Raw genomic sequence first — 12,134 nt, 5'->3', positions numbered from 1 at the left:
AAGGATGGAGCAATGGGGACATCTGGCTGAGCACTCTGCTGCCCATGGAGGCAAGAAGGGTCCATGGCTGGGCAGTGCACCCTAATTTGCAGGGACCTCTCCCCTGGGGGATCAGGAATAGCAAAGCTAGCAAGGATCTGGGCACTTTTCTGCTTTCTTGATAGGGTTGTTCTGAGCAGTCTCAGAGCTCATCTGCCTTGGTTTAACTTAAATGGTTAGCTAAGAGACTTTCCTCTTTGAATAATGTCATGAAAAATGAGCACTTCACATAGAAAAAAGAGTAGGAAAAAGATTTCCACACCAAATATTCAGTTGAGTCCCACTGAGCCCATACTGGCTTAATCTTTAGGGCATATAATGAGTTTAACTACTTTAGAAGTTTTTAATAAAATACATGAATTGAGAGATGCAGAATAGTTCTGTGCATAACTGTTCCATTACTCATTTCCATTGGTGAATGCTTGCACAGCAGTGTGAACGTAGCAGTTCAGGCTGGCATATATTTTTGTCCTCTTGGAAACTGCTGTGTTCAAATAGCTGATGCCCAAATATTTCCAGGAAATTCATATAAGGTAATATGAGAGCATTAGTTCTTGCTGCAGAAAGCTATTCAGCCCTGACCAGTGAGCTTCACATACCTTGATATCCTAACACTTGGTTTTAGTTTAATATTTTCCTGTTCACCAAAACTTTCGTTTCTTGTTTCCTAATTTCAAGAAAACAATGCAGAAATGTACACAAATATCCTGGTCTCGTTTGTTTAATGAACAAGATTAAATACTGAGAATCAGTACCTTCCACTTTTATCTTAATTTTCTCAATTACTTTTGCATTTTAAACTCTTTGGCATTAGCAGCCAAATCTTTGAATAGTTTTTACCTGAGACTCACTATAAAACATACTTGTGGAAAAGAAGACATTTTATTTACAAGAAATAATGCTATGCAACACTTCAAGTTTGCATCACACATCTCTTTCTTAAAAGAAATCCTTTAGTCCTGAAAAATGCCAAACTTCTGGTGAGATAACAGGTACCCTAAATCTGGGCAAGACCAGAATTAGGATGAGTGCATTCTTCTACTGGAACTAGAGTGTGCCTGACTGGTCCTTGATGGGACTGCTCTTGTGCAGAGTGGAGCAATGTGCAACTGTCATATATCATCATTTGCATGGTCTGCTCTAAATGAAACAAGATGAACTGGAGGATGAGACAATATTTAGCTTTTTAAACTTTCACCTGCACTGCAGCTTTATGCCTGTCTTTCCAGTCAGGAAGCAATCCCATTAGGAGATGTATTTTTGCTTTCTCAAATGAAACCCTTCTCCCAGGACAGAACTGGGATGCAGAACTCTGTTCTCTCTCTAAATGCCAGAACCACAGCCCACACTCAACACATATGAAATATGAAAATTTAAAAAACTTACAGACTCCACATCCTGAAAATTGACTTTTTGAATGTGAGTAACCCCATGAGACTAGTCATATTTATGGGTATGTATCCACTGGGAATCAAGCATTAAAGGCTAATATGCAGTAGTCTAATATAAAAAGCTTTGTTTAAATGACAAGAGCTCTGATCTCTGATACAGGAAACAATTTTCAGGCTGTATATGGAACTGGCAAATCTCATTTTTCCCAGTGTGTAATTCTAAAAATGACTGCGAGCAACTAACTCCCCAAGAGCCCTGATGAAACTCTGAATCTCTCTTCACGTTGAAGCATAATTCAGGTCTCACTGGAGTGAACAGCAAATAACCCTTATCTGAGTGAAAAATGATATAAAGTCTTTTGTGTCATTCACAAACCATAATTAGTCTTATAAGACAAAAGTATTGAGTCCAGGAAAGGAAACGTTTCATATTTAAAGATAGCTGAGAAAAAAAATTCTTGTAGTTACTTTGCTGAATAAGGAGAACCTCACAGTCTTCCCATTCATAAACTGCTGTTTGGCATGGGAGAGCAGGAGGCAATTGTATAGGATTAAAATCTGGTGTTGCAGCTCTGCAGAGCTAAGTATATACTTAATTTTATATATGTGTGTAAACAGCCATGATTCTAGAGGTATCCTGCTACAGAGGGATTCTAGGTCATGGCAAGATTTGTATGTACTAACTACATAAACAAAATCTTTAGAGAACTGGCAATTTTCATCTTTAGCAATAGAACTTAGCTTAAAAAAAGCTAAATAAATTTTGTAGAAACCTATTTTGAGTTCTGTAAAATTCTATGAAAGGAAATCTTCGCATTTTTAAATTATGTTTTGTAAAACTGTATTGGATTAGTGAGATGTGTAAAGCCAATAATCCACAGCTGCTCCAAATAATAGTTATTGAAATATAGCTACATTTTCCTGTAGCAGCTGTAAGACTTAGCATTAGAAAACCATAGACAAAGCCATTAAATGATGGCTCTTTGAAAATAGAAGTCATTCTGCAAGAAAGATGAAGAAAAATAACCTCCTGACCAATATAATGTGATATATACTTCAGTATTCACCTCTGAAAGCATCATGGAAGGCAAGTATTTTCACCAGGCTTTGATTTAATTTGAACTCATTCAAGAAGAGTGAAATTGCCATTTGGTGCAGCTCATACAAAGCACTAGAAAGTGGGAAGACAACTTAGTATGTTATGAAGTGAACGACATAGAAATAAGCCTGAGAGAGTGATATTAAAAGGCTTGGAAATGAAAAATGGCTGTAAACAGTGTTTTACATTTACTTGCTGCCCTAGGGAGATCCATCTAAGATAAATGTGACAGAGGCTGTCTGTTTTTAAGCATAAACTCTACAGGAAAACAACTAGCATAAGAAAGGTAGTCGTATTAAAGAACATGGTGATTGATAGAGTCATTTGAAGTAATGACTGAGCTCTTGGTGGAGTTTATTTTAATAGTAATCATGTTCTTGCACATCTCAGACAAACTGGAATTCTCATAATTTCCTCTGTACTCAAAGGCCAACATAGCTGCAGCCTATGCCCATGCTAGTTTCAATACAGTTTGCTATTGAATAAGAGGCTGCAAATGATACCCTGGGGAGGAAATAAATGACAACTGAAAGTAACTTACTTCCAACTACTAACACTGTACTTACATGCTAAGAAAGCCCTGAATATTTTTTCTCTAAGAATTCATACATATGAATTGCTAATTACACTTGTGCTGTGCTTGGTGTTCTTTTTTTTATTATTATTAATGCCAAAAATGAGACAGAAAGTCAAGATTAAAGAGTGATAACTGAAAACCTATGAAAAACCTACTGATGTGCCTATTCAGCTACCAAACCAAAGCAGGAGGAGTTCCAACAAGCAGTCCATTTCTGTTCTCTTGCTGAAGGGCTGGCAGCTTCCATGCAATCAGAAATCTAAACTGAATCTGTGGGACTGCACTTACAGCTTCATTTCTAGAGGCATCTTCAGCAGTGCTGCTGAAATGCTAAACTATTACAGCATCTTGTGTGGTCTTTATATGAACAAGGGATTCCTCTAAAATGTATTTTTCCACTGTGAATATATTTCTTCTACACCACTCAATCCTCTGGTCCACTTCAAAGTTTCTCCCTCAAGTAGGAAAGTTTCTGATGCCACTTCAGAAGCACATGCAAACCACCTTGACAGCAGTTTGACTCTGGCAATCATTGTGACTCTCATTTGGAGAGGTTCACATAATTAGATTCTCTGTAACACTTATCTATAAAACTTGACAAGTTAGTGGATTACTAAGAGCTGCTTTCTTTTTCAACAATATTTATTAATGAAAGGTGAGAACTAAATTTGTAATCAAAGAGACTCATGCTTTTTACAGCTTTCTTGCAGCCACAGAGGGAAGAGTTCAGATCCTTCAGCTATGTACATGTAAGCTTCTTTTTGATAGTTTGCTTAACTGCCCCAGTTTAGTGAAATTTCTTCCATAACAAGCTTAAAAACCACTTTGAGTTTTTTGAATGAAAAGTTAATCAATATTTTTTCATAGGCAGATATTGTCTGTGAAAAGATCTATATTGGCTAAATACCATGAGATAAGAACATCAGAATCTTAATAATAAGGGAGACCATCACTGTTTATGCACTGAATGGGAGGCTGCAGCTGCAATGACCAAGACTGAAAAATTAAATAATTATTTACAATCCTTTAAATCACAAGATTGTAACTGAAACAATATCTGCATAAGTATCTTCTAAGATTTCTTGTTGTAGGTATTCACCACAGAATATTTAATATAAAGAACAAACACAAAGAAAACACTACATTCATTAGATAAAACCTTCCCTTTGGCTTCCCATGCAGCCTGAGCTGCTCTGAGCACAAATCAGAACTATCTGCATTTTCAGTGTTCTGAAGTTTTAAGGGCTAAGACATAATTCCCACTATTAAAAAACAAAACCAAAAATGCAACAAGGGTGCTAAGGTGATGCAATTAGATGCTAGGGATAGAAGTAGCACAAAAAGAGACACAGGCTTGTCAGCTTGCAGTTAACATTTGTTTCAGTATTTTTGCATGAACATAATTCATTTTGAGCTAAACCTGTTCATTACGTATTTTTAACTGATTATATGAGATGCCAATACATCTAGAGATTATGGATAGGCACTAATTCTGACATATAATTAAAGCTGACTGCATCAAAACACTTCATGTCTATTCTTTGGATAAAAACCACTAACAACAATAGTTTTAAGGTAGTCCCTTACTGCATGGAATATTTGGCACCATGATACCAGACAGAAGCAGCAAAAGTTAAATACCTTAAACCTGTGCCTGTTCTTGCATAAATGCCTTAGCTTCAGAAGCAGATGTTGCACAGAAAGCTGGTCATGAGAAATTGGTAAAAATGAGATTTTATTTAATGGTTGAAGCTATAGAATCAGCTCTAGTTAGTTACGTTCTGGAAGTTCATTATATGCCTTGGAGATACAAATACTCTACCTTTTGCCATCATTTGCTGATGTCAAGGACCAGTCTTGACTTTAAGAGTGCAATAGTCAGGAATTGTGCCATATGTCTGCATCTTAAATCATCAACCTTAGGTTCCTACATCTTAGATTGCTCATGTATTTTTTTAACCAATGGAAATGTATAAAGATACTCAAGTGTGAATGGACACATGCCCTGTCAAGTAAAGCTTTAGCTTCCAAGCCAATAACATAGTTTTCTCCCTAACGAAGACCATTAGAGTGTTACTTAAAAATGAGCTTGTGAAAAAGAAAGAGCAAAACCAACACTTTGTAGGACTGCTGGTTTGAGAACAGTATAATCTATGGATGGAATCACCTTAACAGGAGGGAAGTACAAGGGAAAGAATATATATTCACAGAAGAAAAATAGAGGCCAATTACAATAACAAAAGCAACTACCATACTTCTTTGTTTATATATATACACACACACATATAGATAAAAAACCTGTAAGCTTCAGTCAGAAGAACTGGGTTAGGCATTTTCTTCTTATTAACATGCCCTTACATTCAGCATATTTTCTACCAAAATGTTCTTCTAAAAAAGTTGCCAGGGTGATATCACTATTTCAATCCAACCAATTTCCCTTGAAGTCTCCTATAATAGTAATGAAAGAAATTACTCTTGGAGTAATTAAGTTTTTTTCTGGAAAAGGAAGTATTAGTGTAACGAGAGATGAGAGAGTCTGTCATCAAACATAATCTTTCTAAATACATTGGTACGTGTTACAGGTACTAGAAGGGAGATGAAATATAAAGAAACTTTGGACCTCTCTAGTTTTTTAAAATGAAATATTGACTTGACAGTTCAAATAAGGAACAAACAAAAATGACTGCTGACAGTCCTGGCAGTGTACAGAGAAAGAAAATGGAAGTTGTGTCAACAGAAAGCTTTTAAAGATCATACTCTTTAAGCCCAAGAGAGCTACAGTGAACTAGAAGTCCAGCGTAGGAGTGTAGATGCAAGTAGCAAGTAGACAAGATGGAGATGACTGAAAGTCCAAGACTAAAGAGCAAGTGCATTGCAGGAACTGGCATTCCCCATGCAAGCACAAATACATCATGAGGCTTTGGAGACCTGGTTACTATAGTTCTACTAAGTTTCAGTGTATGGCAATCCATCAGAATAAATACCTCTAATCTCCTTTGATTTTATCATCTCTGATAGAGAGAAACAAGGCTTTCACAGCTCCATGTAATTTCCAAATCTGTAACTTTAACTATACATCAGGTAATACTGAGGGTTTTTTAATTCACTAAAGATTCCCCTGTTATTTGTGGAAGCTGATGATACACCTGCTAAGCAACCAGTAGCACCCCACTCTCAGAAGAGGCAGACATAACTACCTTGTTCTCTGGTCTAGTTTTGTGTCCTAGACTTGACAGAATTTAAATACAACACCGATGTGCACATTAAAACGAATCTGGAATTTTTAATATAAAAGCATATGTAAATCTTCAGTGGGTATGATTTTCATTGAGTATAACATTTGAGCTAAACATTTTCATCTTCCTCTTCCCTTTGAATTTATTTGGCAAATAATAAAAGGTTGCTAAGACTAAACCATACTGATTAGTATTTTAATTTCTTTATGGTGTCTTTATAACGTCACATCCAAGGATAGTGATATAGTGCTCTTCTACCATGCTATCCCTATTTTTTTTTCTTGCCAGTTCAAAGCCTAAAAGACAATGTTTTAAACTCAAAAAACCACAAAAGTGAGGAAAAGGAAAATCAATAATTTGGAAGCATTTGTGCTTCACCTACAATAAAAAATAACTTCCTGGAAATCCAGCGGTCAGAGAGAATAAAGAATCAGACAGGCACCAGCTGGAAGAACTGGATCTGGGGATGCATCCAAGAAAAGGGAACATCTTTCTGAACACACAGACATTTTCTTGCTCAAATGTAATTGCTGTCAGGGTAAACATTGCCTTAAAAAACTTAGTTATACTGCTAAGACTTTAGGTTAACAGTACATTCTTGGCTTTGCATTTAAGGCTTTTTCCTTTAGCCTAAATGAGCTCCATAAGATGCAGCATAATAAATAAACTGATGGAGGCTTCAAGCAATCTGAAAATTGGATGCAATACACTGGAAAAGGTCACAGGCAAAGCAGTTCAGTTGAACAAAAGACAATGTTGACAGCCATGTGTGAGGTCCTGTGAAAAGAAACTGAGCCTGTGCTGAAAGGAGGTAACAACATGTGGGGAGCAGAAGTAACCTGGATAATGACTGGGCCAATAGAGCATCAAACTCTGCTTAGGAATGTTGGTTCTGAAACTTTTTTTAGAAGTTATTACAACACCACTCCTTCCTGGTGTCTTTTCCCATTTAAAACTTTAATTGATCTCTTTAATTCTTAAATAGAAGAATATTTTAAGGAGATCAAATCACTACAGATCTATGAGGAGAAAAAGCATCATCCATTTGATGGAAGGTTTTGAGAATACAGAACTATTGCCTTATTCTGCGTATCCTGCAAGCAGCAAAGCAGTAATAGCCACTGGGTCACTAGCTTTACAGTGAAACAGCACAACACACTCTTTGTTGAGCTTTCCTTGGAGTCAGTCATTGTGATTCACTGAAAGACTGTTCCCTGTGATGGGGCTGCTCTCTCCTGTGTCTCATGGAGGGCAGAGAGGGAGCAAAAAGAGAAGCAGTACCTTTGGACTTGTAACCAGAACACAGCAGTGAAGTTTGCAGCTAGTACCTAGCCTTGAAGTGAACAGCTCGTTTATAAGTGCTAAATGTTTGTGCAAGCACATTTGCTTTAAAAATTATGAGAAATAGACTTTTCTCCAACATGCTGCGACTCATATGTGTTGCCTGCAGTGGAAGTATGAAAACAGTTCAGGAGGTCAAGGGAGTCTTTTGGTTGGTTGGTTATTTTTGCTTCAGTGCAGCCTCAGTTCAAAAAAATATAGCTTATAGCATGAAACTAAGCCAAGATAGCCTGGAGGCCTTGCTGAGTGACCAGACTTTTGAGGTTACATAATGTGTTTTTTCTATTTTGGGGGAGAGAAAAGAGAGAATAGGAGGCCAAGAATCCAAGTACTCTTGTAAAAGTAGGTATAAACCTGTAAAAATACTAGAGGATCAGTAAAAAAGAGGATCAGGTATCAGAACCACGACTTTTCAGTATTTTAGGCTGTTATTTCTAAAAGAAAATCATGTTCATAAGCAGTGCCAGAGAATACCCTGGAGGGTCAGTCATGGATTTGACTCCAAACATTATATTGGCTCAGACTTCCCCTTTTCTGGCCTCCACGGTTATCCTGTTGAATTCATTAGAAGGTTGTGGCTAATGGCCAAAAGAAATAGTTAATGCATCCCAGAGCTCATATTCTTTGAAATATCTTCTGAGACAGGAATTTATAGCACTGCTATAATAAAACTCAGATTTCAACATTAAATATACGTCTGCATACTTGTCATACATACCAGAATTATACAGAAAATTAGAACCATGAAACCTTGAGGAAATTAGGAAAATATGCAGTCACATGTAGAAAGAGGCCATTAGGACTTGGTTACACCTTTAAGAACAACCTTAAGCAAGAGCTAAATAACATGATGTTACACAAGTAGTGGCAATGGAATTAAAAACAATGCCACTCAATCCCAAATACTTTAATTTTTGGCACAATGAAGTATAGAAATTTTAGACTGCTCTATACTAGTTACTGCCTTAGATAAGAGAAGATGCAACTGAGTCCTGGCTCCACCCTCACTTTTTACCACCATGACTCTACCCATCTCCAAGAAGTTTAGTTTTTAATGTGATGTAGCTGATTAGTGTGTTCTATTCTATCCTCTTTTATATTATTTTTATTATGCATTCAAAGTGTAATGAAATATGGGCTTTCTATCCTGGAAGAATATATATTAATCTTATGCAGGAATTACAAAATATTGCCTATATAGAAAAGAAACTATAGCTTTTTCTTGTAAAGGAATGGAAGTATAGACTTATTCCTGAAACCTTGGAACAAACTTTCATTTATGAGACAGTGGAATCATTTTTATTCCACTCCATGATTTCAGTGAGCTGCCACAGGCCAGTCATAATCTGTTATTGTTTCCCTGCAACCTTGTACTATTAATTTTTATTTTTAATGAACTGTCCAGTCTAGTTTAGCTATGGGAACTATGATGGAGCTGCAATATAAATGGTTTATGTCATGCCTTTGTCAAAAGGCTTTCCCCTACAGCACTAGAATGTAATTGAAAAGCCATTTTAAAATAAAGTAACTGAATGGTTGCACATGCACGTTGTCAGGAATAGAGGGAGGAAATCCTTCTTTACATTAGATTTTACCAGGCACAATGTGTGTGACTTTACCAGTGTTCATACAGATTAGTGAAGTATGTTTGTATGGTTATATTAGCAAATATTCCTGAAAGATACTGAATCATTTTAAAGAAGTTTTTCTTCAGCTGTTATTAGCAATGCAGCAATCAGTTTGGTGAAATACCAGAGAAGAATTGAATACGCTACATTTTGTTCTGCTTTATAGTATGCAGAATATTCCCATGTGTCAGAGAGCAAACTAGCTTCTGAGTAGAATTCAAGGCAGTTTTTGTTGCAAGGGAAACACTGAACAGCTGAGCACACAATAACTTTTTATATGTAATATATATGTTCAAGACACATAACTTAGTTTTCTTTTATATTTGTTTTTTCAATCTAGCCCAGGATGTGTGTATATTCTTGGAGGCATGATAGTGTATATTTTAATAAATACTGCTATTGATATTATTTATTATTATTAAAGCCAAAAGAGAGCAGCTATAGAAAGCATTTATAGAGGAAGAGAGAGAGAAGAACACTCAAAAAAGCACAAGTCAACAAGAGTTTTCTGAATAAATTCCCATCAAAACTGTTTCTGAAATTCCTTGATTACAGAATCACAGAATTATCGGGGTTGGAAAGGACCTCTGACATAATCAAGTTCAAACTTTAATCTACTACCTGTGGTTCCCAGACCACGGCACTAAGTGTCACAATCAATCTCTTTAAAAACCTCCAGGGACAGAGAATCCACCACCTCTCTGGGCAGCCCGTTCCCATGTCTGATCACCCTCTCTTTAATAATTTTTTCCTAATATCTAACCTAAACCTCCTCTGACAGAGCTTAAGCCCATGCCCTCTTGTCTCACTTGGTTCACACTTCTCACCTTTAAAATAACTATGGAAATTTTCTAAGTTAATATTATCAGAACACATATATCACACTAAGCACAGAATAATTAAATACATAGATCCTGGTTAAACGGGTCCCAAAGAATGATTATGCAATTATGAATATTTTAAGAATACTTCTCCAAAGGTGTTTTAGCTCAAGCAGGTCTTCAAGTGCAGAGATAACTTCAGACTCCATCTCATTGCACCATGTGAAATGAGACTGACACAACCAGATTGCTCTTAACACTTCACTCTCAGGCCTCACTTTAAGAAGAACCTAAGGATTTGATGTATGTTGGTGTCATCCTTCTAAAATCAAAGCTACTGTCCTCATATATGGGCCTATTTCATTTGATATCCATAATAATAATCTAGACTAATAATATCCAAAAAGTTATGTCATAAGCTAACCCTGCAGACATACCAGTTGTTTGTTCTGTGGCTTGAAATTGAACTTTCAAGAATTTGGGTCTTAAGAACTATATAAATGGCTACTTGTGTAGAAATGAAGTGAGATATGCAATAGGTTAAAATTATGCAGTTGGAGATGTAACACTTTGTGTTCAGATAAGTAAGACCTCATTAAACATGCTAGCATTGTAGTAAGTAAGTATTTTTCTAAGTAAGTGAAATTTAATCTCCTTTCCATATGACATTTGTTCAGAAAAAAAACTATACCATAATTTCCTTGCAAGATCTATTTCCTATGTCAGGAATACCATTCTTTTCCCATTACAGTCTAGGCTTACTAATTGACAATTAAAATTACACAATAAAGGATGCTATATATGAAAGAAGCAAAGTATACATTATACAACACTGATTTAAATATTAAATAACTGAATCTTAGTTTCTCATCCTATACGAGAGGGTTTTTTAAATTGGCAATATTCTTTTCTTGTGCTTTCAAGGTTCCTTTTTTCACATATTCTTTTCAAAGTACTATAATTGAAATTTAGCTGTGCAGGTTACTCTCACTCCTTCTAAAACATCACCACAGAAACCCCAAGTAGTATAGGAAGGAAATCTCCAGTCAGAATATTCCTACTCACTGAAGCTACTGCCCAGCTTCCGATGTGACTGAGTAGCCAGGCCTATGACATAGCTCCAAATGAGCTCAGTAGTGCCTTCCTGTCTGCAGTGTTGTTCTTTGTTCTGTTACCAACAGTTAAACATGAATATTTGCCTTCTGAACTGTTTGATTATCTAGACACTGTTACAGGAAATTTGCATTCCTGAACAGGCACAGCTGGAAACAATTTAAGAAAGAAAGATCCTTCAAAGGAAGAGAAGAGAATTTAAGCAGCATATGGATGCTCAGGTTTACATGACAATCAACAAAACCGGTGCTTGTTCCTCCTCTTTTATAGGGAGGCACTTCACACCCCAACCAGAGGGAACATCCCACAGTCACTCTGCAGGAAGCTTTCTTTCAGAAATTATTTGCTTTAACTCTGAAATGTCAAAAAGTCTTCGAAAACAACTATAACAGTTTCTCAGATAAGATGCAACAAAAACTTGAGTGGGGACCCAGTTTGTTAACTTCATTTTTCTCATACACTAGTGAGAGTGATAAGCCTTCCACTTTTCCTTTAGGCTATTCCTCACAGTCCTTTATTTGGTAAAAATTAAATTTACCAAGAACAAGAGTAGAAAGAGGCCTGATCTAAAACTTAGAGTGAGATACAAGAGAATAGCAGAAGAGGCAAACTGAAACAGTGATGAGAAAATTCACATAATTGTGCACGGAGAAGAGACTCAGAGAAACTGAACACAAGTAATGTAGAACATTTTTGCTATGTCTTCCTGATAACCATAAATGAATTTGAAACCTAGAAAGGAAGGCTTCAGTCAAACCAAACACTAACTTCATTCTATTGAAAAGCTGTATCTGAAAAAGAACTGAACGGTTGTTTGCAAAATTTACCCTTGTGTTTAGTGAGTGACAAGATAAGAATCTCACACAGGACCTATGGCTCTTTAAGAAGG

The 12,134-nt window shown here is 36.3% G+C and overlaps 1 protein-coding gene across 2 annotated transcripts in view; it reads right to left on the bottom strand.

Moving 5' to 3' along the window:
* Positions 1 to 12,134, bottom strand: part of CDH11 (cadherin 11) — a 74,666-nt gene that overhangs the window by 23,406 nt on the left and 39,126 nt on the right. The gene's annotated exons all lie outside the window — the stretch shown is intronic.

This window comes from Calypte anna, chromosome 11, assembly GCF_003957555.1.
Source record: "Calypte anna isolate BGI_N300 chromosome 11, bCalAnn1_v1.p, whole genome shotgun sequence".
Classification (NCBI taxonomy): Eukaryota; Metazoa; Chordata; class Aves; order Apodiformes; family Trochilidae; genus Calypte; species Calypte anna.
Note: the sequence above shows the minus strand (reverse complement) of the source record. Positions and strands in the feature narration are given on the sequence as shown.